The sequence below is a fragment of the Calypte anna genome, chromosome 2 (genome assembly GCF_003957555.1).
Source record: "Calypte anna isolate BGI_N300 chromosome 2, bCalAnn1_v1.p, whole genome shotgun sequence".
NCBI classification, from domain to species: Eukaryota; Metazoa; Chordata; class Aves; order Apodiformes; family Trochilidae; genus Calypte; species Calypte anna.
The window spans coordinates 119,882,731-119,896,898 of record NC_044245.1 but is presented as its reverse complement, the minus strand read 5'-3'; the positions used below and the strand labels follow the sequence as shown (position 1 = coordinate 119,896,898).

The 14,168-nt window shown below is 38.2% G+C and overlaps 1 protein-coding gene across 6 annotated transcripts in view; it reads left to right on the top strand.

Moving 5' to 3' along the window:
• Window positions 1-14,168, top strand: part of JPH1 (junctophilin 1) — an 83,912-nt gene that overhangs the window by 21,933 nt on the left and 47,811 nt on the right. The window lies entirely within an intron of this gene.

The window sequence follows — 14,168 nt, the reverse complement described above, 5'->3', positions numbered from 1 at the left end:
TACCACTCACCCAGTGGCAGGGAGTGCTAGGTGGTTTATTGCATGTGCAATATGACAGAGGCTTCTAAGGAAAAGAGGGTGCTGGAGCCATTCAGACAGCTGGCTCCCTGCTGTGCTTTTTCCCAAAGGATCTTTAGGAGCGAGCATGGCATGTGCTGTGAAATTCTGGTAATGGCAGCCAGATTGCTTGGTGATAGGGGCAGCAGCTCAGGGAAAGATGATGATCGGGAGTGGGCTGCTGTTACTTCCAGAATGATTCAGTCAGCAATCTGCCTGTGTGCTGCTATGTGTCCAGCTAAGAGCCAGCCCTGGGTTTCATGAATTGGTCTAGTGAACTATCTATGTCCTCAGGACACAGGCTGGACATCAGTCCAGTGGATCTGGTGCACTGCAGAACTTGGGTATGTGCACTGCAGAACTTTCCAAGCATGCAGCAAACTTCGGTGTGACCTTTCAGCAAATGAGTTATGGTGAGGCACCATGTTAGAGCTGCCTGACCTGGAGCTCTGAGTGCTCCAGGAGGGTTGTATGAAAGGGAGCAGGACTGTGGAGTGAGCTGGCAAGCTCAGGTTTTCTCCAAGACTGTGACCCTGTTGCACTTGTGCTGCACTGTGGAAAACAAAAAGCCTCTTCTCCCCAGCTCTGTCCAGCCAAGCTGACTAGCTCACCACCAGGACTGTGCTCACAGCTTCCAGCTCTGGAGCAGACTTGTTCAGTCTTTCAAGAATAAAATCCAGTGAATACTGGTGTACATCTGCAGAAAAAAGTAGGATATAAACTAAGTGCTTTAGCTGACATGATTAATGACACAGTATGGGACAGGTAGTGACTTTTAATAGAAGCTAAATATGTGACATCTAGTGTGACTCCTGTATTCAAGAGCTGACCTTCTGGCAGCAGCTGTGAAATAATATACAGCAGAATCTTGTTAATTCATGCTAATGACTTAAGATACCCATCACAGATTACTTGATTTTACAACTTAGCAAGGAAGTGAAACATGATGACAAAATTTCAGAGATGCACACTTTAGCAGTATGTTCTGCTAATTTATCTTGATAGTAGCAGCTTAGTTCTACATATATTTGAAGTATATGAATTAATTGATAATAGTGTCATTAATGAAAGCACCAGTAAGTTCCTGAAAAGACACTTCAGTACAGCAGCCATTATTTATCTTCAAAAAAAGTAGGATGAATCTACTACTTACAACACTGTGAGACCAGTGAAGTGTTCTTAAAGTAAAAGATGTTCTTTATTTAGCATTAGTAAAAATGTTCTCTTAAATCATATCATAGCATAAATGTAGCTGAAGGTATTTGTGAAAAAGTTATCCTGATTACCACAGCAGTCATATGAATGTATATATGTGGGTTTAAAGCACATGAAAATTTTTATCTTCAGGTTTAATTGCTTCTGAAGACCTAAACTGCTAACTTATGAGCTTTCTTAAAGCAGTAATTTCCAAACAACAAGCTCATTGACTACCTTCTCATATGTTCCAGTAAATTCCTTAGCCTTCAAAACAGAGTGTATCTTTGTTACAAAAGGTCTGCTATTTTTTTATGACCAGTTTTTTTTTCAGTCTACATTGTGTTTCCTAGTTGAGTAGTATTAAGAATGCAGTATCATTACTGGCAGTGTTTTCTTAAATGAGGAAATAAGATTTTTTTTTTTCCACTATGCCTTAGAAAACGACACTAAACCATTTAATATTTGTTACGCTTTTAGTAAAAGAAGCTGAAGCCTCTCTAGATTGGAAACATCATAGACACTTGTTACTGTGCATTGGTGTGTCAGCAGAGAAGTCTGACTAAATAAGGCAATGCATGAGTAGAGCTTATCAGCATTTGACAGGAATATAGCCCGCTAACAGCTGATAGAGTGGCCCATCTTTTCTGTGCTATCATTGGCTCTCTGCACTGCACAGAGATGTATGTTTATTGTCTGCTCACTTGCTGATTGTGCTCAAAACTTAGCCCTCCACCTTTTCAGTTAGTTTATGCCAGGAGTCATACAAGGGTGCTGAAAGCCCTAGAAAGCCAAATGTATTTATATTTGCATTTATGTAAAGATGTTGAGGAAATAGAGCACTGCCCTTTCTCTTTCTTCTCACACCAAACAGTCTGCAATGAATGAATACTCTTTGGCAGTATAAATAAATCAACCAGAAAACTTCATGCATATGGATAGCCTTATGGGACTGCTGTGCACTTAAAAATGCTTGTAAAAAGTATTCGTAAGATTACAAAACAAGTTCTGACTGATTTTGCTTTCCTTGCTCTGAGGCACTGATAGTGCTCAAATAAGTGGCTCAACTCCCAGTGACCCTTGTGGGGATAGTATTACACCATACGTGTTTGTAGGTGGCTTTTAAAAAAATCCAGAATAAAATACCCTTTACGCTGTTTCACTATCAGTTTGCCTGTTACACTGAGTCTGAATGTAAGGTTTTGTCCCTGTATTGTGCAGAAGTTTGGGATTTGAAGATTTTATGAATAAAGTTATTGGGCCACTGAAAAATCTTTGAGGTCCGCTGGTGCCTAGCTTGCTATGGAATGTCCCAAAATGATCAAACTGCTCACCTGCAAATAGTTGCTGATAGTAGGAATGGATGTAAATGTCTGTGCATGCATGGGCTTCTTAAACATATTTCTGAAAAATAGCAGACATTAAATTCTTACCGTTCCTGCTTATGAAGACAAATCAGTGATTTGGAAATCCCTCCTTTTCTTTCAAGTCCAAGTCATCGAACTGCAAGGCTGATTTTTGGCAAAAGTTTCTGTCACCCAAAGTGACAAATGCCACAGTGAAAAATGCCATTCACTTCTCTATAGCACACTTTTAATTTCTTGTTACTCCTGACTGTCTCTGTCCACTATCTTTACAAGTTGGGGAGGGAAGAAGGAAGCAATGGATGGATGGGTGATGTACCTTTTCTTTTTTTTTTTTTGGGGGGGGGCACTGAATTTAGTTCTTTTCATATTAATCATTTTACATCTATCTTGAGCTCATATGTGTACCCCAGGTTGCTTTTACACATGCAGCTGAAGGTTGACTTGAGAAATTTATTGTTCTGGTTTTACTGTAAATGCAAAGAAGACATTCTAAATGTGTCTGTAGAAAATCAGATCCAGTGTACTTCTGCCCTTTCACTATGCATTGTATGTTGTTTCTGCCACCCAATAGTCTACTTTTGGCAAGTTAGTATCTTGTTTATTTGTCTGTATCCCATCATTACTGTCTTTCTGTTCTCACAACATCATCAGTGTTTTACCCCTTGCTTGTCCCTCTTCTGTACAGGAAGCCAGCTGAGGTATGGAGATCAAAATTCTTATGGGAACCTCAAATTTTATTAAAGATTTTCATTGCACTGTCTGCAGAATGATGTGAAGAAACTATAGCAGTTTAGGAAAGTCTTCCTGTAACTTTGAATCTGTTGTAGTCCAAGGAAACACAGTGAGGCTTTTTATTTGGATTTATTTTTTTCCTGTTTCTTCCTGTTACCTCTTCCCTAAGCTTCAACTGAAAATTCAGGTTTCTTTCCTTCAAAAATTACTTCCCTGTCAGGACAAAAAAGAGACTTGAATCACTGTCCTGGGAAGAATGCTCACCTGTGTGCAATCTAATCCTATACTTGCTGGAGGTGTTAGTTTCTTGTACACCACTTAGCATCACAAAAGAATAAAATGCACCAATTCCTGATATGGAGTGAGGCATGTAATCCTATTGGCCCTGCAAGTGCTGTTCCCTTTTTCCAATGTTGGTTGGTTTCAGGGCACTTTTTCATCATACCTAATGCAGTGCTTCAAAAAACACACCCTGCAGTTTTAGTTGAGAGATTCAACTTGGGAGCCTGGCTTAGGTGTTCTAATGTGAATTCCTAATTTCATAGTATTGTTGCATGCAATATATTTAACAGAGATGTGTTACTGTCCTCTGAATCCATCTCTGATAATGGTACTGACAAAATAAGCAGCTGATAGGGATGGCTGCCATCAGAGCATGTGTGGAGGGTTCTCGGTGGATACCCAGTAAAGTGATGATTTGCCATGGATCTAATAGTTCTTGCATGTGGCTAACTCCCCTCAAAATAAGAGCATTTTTTCAGTCTTTGCTGTTCACAAAATACTCTTGTTAGTTTTCTAGAATGCATCTGCAACCCCCAGTATTGAGTTGGATGCAGTATCGTACACCTGCATATTCTGCATGGAAGTTGGTAGGATGTGTCCATAAAGATACAGAAGGTGTATAGCCCTGCAGTGACTGTAAAGCACAGGATGGTAAAGACATTAAAATTCCTTAGTCATTCAGGAATGCTTCATTTTGAGGGATTTTGTTAACAAATTTCATCTTTTTATTTTTGAAAATAGGTTTTGAAAATATTTATTTGTTGTAACCATATTAATTAAGCAGACTTTAAAAGCAGACATAAAATTTGAAATTATATGATGCTGTAGTGTCTGTAAAGATTTCTATCCTGTTGGTTTCACACTGCAGAAATTTAGTGAAGGCTGTCATTAACAAAAATAAAAAAAGCTTGAAGTAGTTTGGAATTCTGCAAAACATGTTTTGTAGCACCTGTGTATTTGCTTATATATAATAGTAAGATTCTGCTATATTATTATTATATATAATTGATTATATCTTATGGAAACTAAACCTTAGTAATGCTTGAACTTTAACTAATTACCCATTCAATAGCAGTATTTTAAATGCTAAATGAGACAACATAATTAGCTTTTGTAGAAGTTTGGTTAATCATGTCTGTACTGAAGTTTACATAGAGCATCATCCTAGGTCGGGGGCTGTACTGAGTTGAAAATGTTTACCCTTTGTCAGCTTTCAATGCATTTTGTGGCAGGTGTGTTTGGCATACTTCAAGATAGAGATATAGCTTAACTTAAGTGTGTTTTAGAGATGTATTTACTCTAGTTTTGTACAGAACAGTAACTAAAAAAACAAATGCTTCTAAGAGGGAAGACTCATCCTGGATGATCTACCTGACCCCACCCACTCACTTCAGAATTAAATATAAATGTTTTGACTAAAAAGCCAAACAAGCATATTTGAAAATACCTAAGAATGTTTTAATCTTTAAAAACCAAAACAAAACCAAAAACAACTTAATAGCTTCCAGCAGAAAGACTGAAAATTAGCATAATATGATCTCCAGAATAACATCTGTCATTTTTAATTATTAATCATGGAAAGGTACTATTATGCTTAGATGAAATAACTAACTTTGCTATGATGGGGATGTATTTTCACCATCCCATTGCTTTTCGCGTTTTACTTTTACACAGTTCATGCTTCTAATGTTTTCTAAATTTGAAATTTTCCCAGATGATTGTGACGTTACTGTTCATTAGTTCTGTTTTATCTTTTGGATCAAATTATATGTTAACCAAGCAAAGTGCCACATGTGTGGTAGTTCATCCATTCAAAATTTGCTTCATCAGCTTCCAGTGTTTACTGCTTGTCTGCTGCTCGTCCTGCAGCTCCAAAAGGACAGAGTCTGTGATGCCAGATGTGAGCTTTCATCTTCTTAAATTAACCACTTCGAAAGCTTTTGTACTGAAATCCACTTGAGAGGGATTTTTTACTTCCAAAACTACAGTTCACATTCCTCTATCTTTTTGTGTATAACAAATAAAAGTAATTTAACAGAAGAAAGATCTTTTTCAATGCATTTTACCACCACCTCAAATATATTATTATCTCTACTGAAGCTTTTAAGCTTTTGTGGGATGGAGTTTTGAGGTTTTAAACACAAATTTTGCTTTGAGGCTCCAGGGCACTCCTTAGGTACCCAAGTGCTACTTTGTGTAACTAGGCCTGAGAACTACAAGTGCAATATGCTGCTGCACACACTGCAAACTACATCCCATAGTAAATGGGAGGGACAGATCCTCAGTGCATAGGCCGTATAAATCTGTATTTTTCTGAAGATGTAATTACTCCAGATTTATAGTGACTTGTCCTCCTTTTCTTATATAAACTGGCTCGATTTTAAATGCTTCCCCTCTTTCTGGCAATGATTAATTTACCAAAAGGAATCCTATTATTTCTATGATAAGAAGTGTTAAACTTGTCCGAATAATTGGCTTCCTTGCAGTAGTTTCTGTTGTGGAGTGAACCTCTTGGTACTTTCCATAATGGCTGTAAGGAAAGATAGTTAAGAAAATTGGCTAGTTGTTATTTGAAATATATATATATGGGAGATAGATTCTCTATGAAGAACCTATTCCTTCTAAAAGCAATATTCTTCTGTGCTGTGAAAAGTATGTGAGGTTTGTGAGGGTTGTCTATAATGTGCTAATATGGAGGGATATGTTTTCTCTCCTATGCTCAAGTTACAGTGTACTAAGCAAATATTTATTAGCAGAACTTTCAGAGGCAGTGCAGTGTCAGCAACTCCACATATCCTGGGTAACAAGGAAGCTTTGTTGCTTCCTGCCCCTCTCCAAAATACCACCTGAGTTGCTTCATTGTATACAAGTACATTGTTTCTAGCCCTAACGAATAGGTCAAAATTAAAGATACTGATATTTCTGCTTAGTAGGAGCATTAGATTTGTAATCTGCTCCTTGGCTTTGATTGTTTCCTTGAGTCTCTGAGCAGTTTTTTTAGCACTTAAAACAAACAGCTGCAGCACCATCTAGTAATTATGCTTGTGACTCTGTTAGTTGCTGCTGGGCTTTGCTAAGTGCATGACAAATTATTGTAGGGATTTTTGCTGCTCTGTCCTGGCATTTCACACAGTTTTTAATTACTTCTTTAATCCAGTGCTTTTCTATCAAATAGTATTTCTGAGGGTAGCATGTCCTTTTTGGAGCCTCGTTTCCTCACCCATCCTTTATAGTCTCTTCCAGCCTTGGTGCGTGGTGGCTGGCTATTTTGCAAGCTCTCTCTCTTTTAGAGGTTTTAAATAACCAAGGGAATTGGGGAAGCACTTTCTTCTGCTGTCCTAAACGTGTTCATTTTGAAAGATTTGTTGCATTGTCATTCTGTGTTTCTGTCGCTATTTCTGTTAGCTTATTTGCAGACCCTGATAAGATGGGTACTGCAACCTGCACCTGTTCATCTAAATCTTCCTTCTCTTTTGCATCTTGTCCTTTCATGAAAATGCAGGGTGAGAAGGGGTGAGGGAAAGAAGATCTACCACAGGAATTTCTCTTCCAGGGTTGTATTTCACTTTCAAGTTTTTACCTTTGTCACTGTAAGAACATGCGCCAGAGTCTTGGCGATGCAAAAGCTCAAAGTTGTTAAGAATATACTGGAGAGTGGGGGTGACTATTCAGCCCATCTGCAGCTGGCTCCTCAGTGTCCTTGAACAAGAGGGCTTGGGAGCAGGCTGGATGGATTGTCTTGCTGACAGCAGCCCACTCCTGTTTCCCAAGGGTTCTCAAAACACAGCTGAGAGTGGGTAGGGATTTACTGGATGGAAATAATGCAGATAGGAAACATCAGACTGGGCGAGCCTGTGCCTCGTGCTCCAGCAACCTCTGTGTATCCAGCCAAGTAGTGGGACTGATGGGGTCACTGCTGCCAGGTGGCTTGGTGACACAGCCCCTGCTATTGCAGGGCATTCAGGCACCATTACTGTACAGCATAAACGATCGCTTAGCAGCAGTAGGAGAGCATGAAAAGCATTTTTCGCCACTTTTACATTCTCTGTCTTCCCCAAGTATCAAGGGATGGGCAGCAGGTTGTTGCTAGGCAGGAAGGAACCCTGTCTGCCTAGGTAGATGAGGCCCTGTTGTGTCCTGTGGCCAGGTGCAGCTCTGTGCCTCTCCTAAACCTGTGCTGGAGGAGAAGAAACAGCTTCAAGCACAGCTAATGTGGCTGTGTTTATTCTGGAAGATCTCGGCTGTTATGCTGCAGCCATATCTGTATCTATAGTGTTCTGCATATGAGTGCCATGCCAGATAATGACTTATTTGCATGCAGTGTTCCTGTGACAGCCTGAGCACTGCTGATCCCTTTCCCCCTGGGGTGCTTTCACGCAGCCATGTTACTGACACTCCCGAGTGCTCTATGTTGTCTCTTTAGTGGTTTTTGTAGTGTTTTCATTAGCTTTTGAAGGTGATTAAAGCTTTTGTACATAAAAATCCTCTTTATATTTCTGTCACAGTACTGCTAGTTGGCTTTTTATTTATTTATTTCTCCAGGCACTTTGATCAGCAGCACTACTATGGCACCTCCTTCTTGTAGGGAGATTTCTTCCAGAACTCCATTTTTACTGTACTTGGGTGCATCATTCCTGACTCTTTTGAGCTTTCTCTAGAGTAATTAGCCATCTCTGCATAGATTTGCATTCTCTTATAACTGAATTTTGAGTTGTACTCCCTGTGAATCATAGGTAATGTTAAAGACTTTTTTGGCTGGGTTTGGATAACTTTTAGATATAACTATCATGTATAATATTCTGTCAAAAGCCCTACTGCTCTGCATACTTCCTCTTAAGTCTCTTGTGTTGGTAGTTTACCTAGAGCTGTTCTTTCCATAGCAGCACCATATTTTAAGCACGGGATTGGGAATGTTTCTTTTACTGTTTTCTGTCACATATCCTGGATACTGTATGTGGTGATTTTAAATAATTTGCTGGCAAAAATGCTTAAATGATCTCCTGTAGTTGTTAGTGCCCAGCAATGTTTTGCATAGATCCTGGGGTTTCTGTTGCAGCATTGTATTGTGGGTTTTTTCACTCTCTTTAGTTGGTTGTTTTTTCCCCCAAATTATGCATGTTAATATAAATTCAATTCACATTCCATTCTTTCTTCCTTTCTTTTTTTAATGACTACTTCTGTAATCTGGACAGCAGAGTGACCCATCTTCAGCTGAAAAGGCAGTATCTGATCTCCACAAAACAGCTCTTCCCTTTGGTGACTTAATTCATTCTGCTGCTCTATAGGAAGCAGAGATTCAGACAGGGAGCAGACACCCACAATTCAGGTCTCACACTTCCCAGTCCAGTGTCCTAATTACATCAGAGAGACAAAGGATGTGTGGTACTGCAAATTCTGCCTTTGGCAATGTTTTTTGAATACTGACCAGAAGCCATGAATTTAGGGCTTAAATTCTTGAAAATTTTAAGGGCCTGAAACTCATTGTCACAAAATCAGTTAAGTCCAGATGAGAGAATGTGTTTTGAATATGTTCTAGAGCATTTGCTTTTGGTGAGTTTAAGCTCCCTGGTATTTAAGGTGCTGCCTGGTATCTAATCTGTACTTCAGATTCTCTCTCATTTACTATGAGAGGATCTCAGCATTGTTTCTAACCAGTATGACTTTTATTCCTCATACATAACCAGAGCATTCTGAGCTTCGTAATGGTTTGCTCCTGATCCTCATGTAGTGTAAAATGTGAGCAGTTTTAATTTTTCTGTTTTACCGAGGCATTCTGAGGGTAAAGTGTGCATGTGGTTAAAGTACCCAGGTAAAACTGAATTGAGTGGATGAGGTTGGTGTCTGCCTCAAAGACTGAGTACCCAAGTATGGACAATAGTTAAGAGGACTGAAGCAAGATCAAGATTATGCAGGTTTCAAGTGTTGAGGTGTTCTGGTGTGCAGAGCAGGGAAAGCAGTTAAAATTCCTCTATACACATCCTTTTTCTGACAGACAACAAATAACTACATAGATTAGGAAAGCACACTTAAATTGCTTGGGTTGTTTTGTTGGTTTTTTTTTTTAAATCAGCTAGAGCAGTAGTAGATAGTGTTGTGGTGGTACATATGTAATCTTTCTGTCTCTTAACCAAAAGAATTATTTTAAACTAAGTTGATATTATCATGTATAATTTCTTTTAATACATAAATCACATTTCTGGAAACAAACAATTGATAATTTTATTCATTACCACTTCCCTGGGACATTTTATTACTCATTGAAACAAGCTTTTTTATTATAGCTTTTGCTACTAAAGAGGATTTTTAACTAAATTTCTCATTATTTTCTTTACTTATGCAGAATTTCTTGTTATTGCCAATAGGACTAGCATATGGTGCTGAATATAATGCTGTACAACAAATACTTTTTTTTTTTGCTGCTTATCTTACTGAAACAAAAAAAATACATAGCTGATCTTGAGAATTTTGAACTAGTACTGTTTAGATGTGCAAGTAAGAAAAGATGATGCGCCCTTCCCCCTTCATTGTTAAGTGGTAAATTGTTGCTATGGTGATCATTCTTTCCATCTCATCAGCTATAACCTGGTTTCCCACATCAACTGAATAGCTGCAAGCAAAGCATGATCTTTATTAATTTTTCTTAAATCAGGTAATATTGTTTTGCTACATACTTATTGTCTTGGGACTTAACATCAGCATCAAGAGGCAGTGAATGTAAGCAAGATAGTTCTGATTTTGTAGTACATAAATCTGTGTGCTCATTAAAACAATCTTCGTGTAGCTGCCAAGAACTTCTAAGTGGATTTCTTAGAGAAAGCTTATTTTTGATGTGTAGAGTTGATTTAGGGTTCTTTCATGATTTGAAAGACTATAAGCTCTTATAGTAAATATTTGAAAAAATTGGTAAATCTCTGAATAAGCTGTCAGTTATGCACTTGGTTAGCTAAGATGATGAAAATAGAATAGTTGTAGTGAAATTTCACAGAATAGCTTTTTCTTGCAGTGTAAATCAGCACACATGGTTCAAATGCAGAGAGATGCCTGCACTTGCAGTTAAAGTAAGGTGAATGACCAGTTGTAGACTCACCAAAGGGTAAAACAGATTAATGTGCTCTGGATGTGGTCCTGTGCATATACACAACAAGAAAAGAGGGCAGGATGAGTGTGTGGGACATCAAAATGTTGCCCTGAAGCCAGAGGTACCCTGTCTTAGCATCACCACAAGGTTTTTGAGGAAATGAGCCAGATGTTGTGGCAAGCCTTGGAGCCATAGGGTGGTATAACACAATAAATGTGATTTTTAAAATAATGTCTTTGAACTTAAATCTCTGCTTTTAAAAGACAATTTTTGTTCAACTCACATATTGCTCATTACAATCAGTCTTTCCTATTCATGTAGAATTTGAAGCACTTAAAATGAAACTGTATTAAGGTGTGTCCTGCATTGCTAGACCACAGTTGAGTAATTCTTGTGGTTTTGATTTTACTCATGCTTCAGGATATTTCAGCTTGTTTTATTTATTTTTCTTGGTGAACTTTTTCCCCTACACTTAATCTGCACTACTCCAGCCTGTTTTAAATTGTGTGTCCTGATCAATAAAGAAGAAAGATCATGCCTGATTCAGATGAAGTTGTCTATTTATTACCTCTTTCATGGTCCTCAAGAGGACCTGCACAATGTAGAATTGTTCTTAAAGTCTGCACTTGAGTTTGTCATTTCATGTAAAAGCATCTTAATTATCACACAGGAAAACATAAATAAGATTCTTGGCTTCTTTGGCAGCAGTCTTTTTGAGTTCTCTGTGTGAAAAAGTATTTTTTATGTCTTAAAGTATTGTGCTGCCGTAGGCAGGTATTCTTGACCTATATTTGCAGTGAGAGATGTTTTGCTAAATAATGTCACAGACCATCTCTCAGTGGAGAACTGAATTGATATTTTAAGTAAGAAGGGAATCACAGCACATTTTAAGTTCTGATAAAGTGATCTTGAATTATTGAATTGCTTAGGTCTTTTGGAAGTACTAACTGCATAACCACCACGGGATTAAACCTTTTGGCCAAAACTCAGTATACTAAATAGCCTGGCAGAAAGTATTCCATAAAAATGAGGAATGCCATATGTCCTTCCAGCTGCAGAGGATGAGAAGTTATTTAGAAAGCATATTGTAAAGTTCCCTGAGTCCAAACAGCCATTAATGTTCTTGCAGTATCTGCTTGCTTTGTCTTATTTTGTGAGGCATGGTATTTTAGTTTGTAAGTCTTAGTTCCATGAGCTATCTCACTGCATAGTTTCCCATCACCTCGTCTGTGTGATGGTATAAACTGAGCACCTGGGAAAGGACAAACCACACCAAACGAGGCATGAAGCCCTTGCATGTATTCACAGAAAGTCTTCATGGACATGAAGCCCTCTTAGGGCAGGGACACAAATTATTTCATCATTTGGAGCAAAAACTGTTCATGAAGGAGAAGCAGCTGCTTCATGTTTTGTTGTTGCATTTTCTTAGGTGTAGGATTTCCTACATAACCAGAAATAATTCCTCATGGTACAGGAGCAGAGTGACCCAAGACTCAGTAGCCCTCAGTGCCAAAAAAACCAGTTGAGTTCTCTTTATTCCAAGGTCTTTAGTTACTCAACCTCCTCACTTCCATACTTCTTTCCAGAAGCCTGTAGTTTCAAATAAATTTAGCAGTGAATCAGTACCAGGGATGTGCTGCAAACGTAAGGACTGGCGCAGGTGCAAGAATGACTGACTGAGAGGGGAGGAAGAGATGGTCCTTTCTTCTGTGATTTTCCTCAGATTTAAACACACGTGAAACTATAGTCTTGCTTTGCCTGGAATTTTGCTCTGCACAGTCTCTTAAGGTGATCCAGTGTGTTCTTTGCTGTATGAGTATTAATCAGGAATGTGGTGGCCTGGAAAAAATTTATTTAGGCAAAATGCCAGCCAGAGAAGAGAATCCTCTGAACAGTAGGACTGTGCATATGGGGTCTAGTATTTCTGTATTATTTCCCTCTGTAATAACTGGGTTTTTTTAAATGCTTCAATTGCTATTGTTTCTGAAACCATGAACACATTGATATAGTACAAAAATCATTCAATAAAAGACAAAATCAAACCAAAACCACATTTGCCACATAAAAGGACCTGAGATTACTGTTCTTCATTCCACTTAAAAGTGTGCAGAGGTTCCCTTGTTTAATCTTGCTATATTCTATTTGCTTTCTGTAACCAGTATTCTGTTTCTTTTAATAGCTCTTATTTCAAATAACTAGTTCTAAATTCTCCTGCATGCATTGGTAAATATACTTTGTGGCTATGATATGTTGAAACAACTAGGAAATACTGCTCCAATTATAATGACATTCCATATTTGAATTAATTATTTGTGCAAAAAAGTACAAATTAAAATAATATTTACAATTGTGATTATCTTATATTTAAGATATATATATCTTACATAAGGAGACAGTGTTCTCTCATTGCCACTCATGTAAGGAAAAATAGACAAGATGTTTATCTGTCCCTATAGATTAAAATATATAGCGCCAAAAGCAGTTTAAACTAGAAATGATAAATAACACCTTAAAAAAGAAAAACCCACAACAAAACCACAACAAAAGTTAACTGTATTTAAGTTTCTGAATTCCAAACTTGTCATCAAAGTTTTTAAAGCTTCTGTTAGATACAACTCTCTACTTTAATGCAGAAATATTGTAGGATAAAAAGTAATTAGCTGGAGGTGTACTCTACTTTCCTTGATTATTCCGTCTCCAACAAGGCTGATTTCACCTCCTGACATACACTGGCAAAATCTTATTCTCCCAGAAGCAACCTGGCCATGCAATACTGCACTACACCATGCTTCAGTCTCACCAGATGGCATTTCCTCTTCAGGTGTGTTTATGCTTCAGGCAGGTTAATCTGGGGGGCTGTTCTGTTTGTTCATGGCATCAACATACTGTCCAAATCCACACCTGGCTTAGCCTTTTCGTGCTTCCATGTAGTGTCATAAGGATAGCACAGAAGGCGTTTCCTTTTTTCCCCTCTTGCTGTCAGTGAGAGAATATGGTGGGTGTTGAAGATGCTTGTTCTCAGCTCAGACATTTCCAAAACCCTTCAGAATATCTGGAATTCTGTGTCCTGATCTGGTATTCCTTGGTATGGGTGTCCCTGCCTAGAGATTCCGAAACTGAGCAGATTAGAATATGCATGCTTTATATTTAGTCCAGCTTTCAACTAACATACTCTTTCCTGCACAAGTTTTAAAAGTCAATGATTCTTTTGCTAGGGAAACTGTGTGTTCAGATATTTCATATGCCTGCCTGTATCTCTTGGAATGCACAATGTGTGAGATTCATGACTGAAACTCTGTCATCTGCATCAGTCTTGGTCTCATCAAACCTTGAACTTATCTCCAACATTTCTGTCATAAGCAATTAGTGTCCCATAAGTACACCACTCAGCGGACTAATGCCCAACTGCCATAGCAAAATGTCACAGAATAATAAAGAGTTAGCACCATACTGATGTT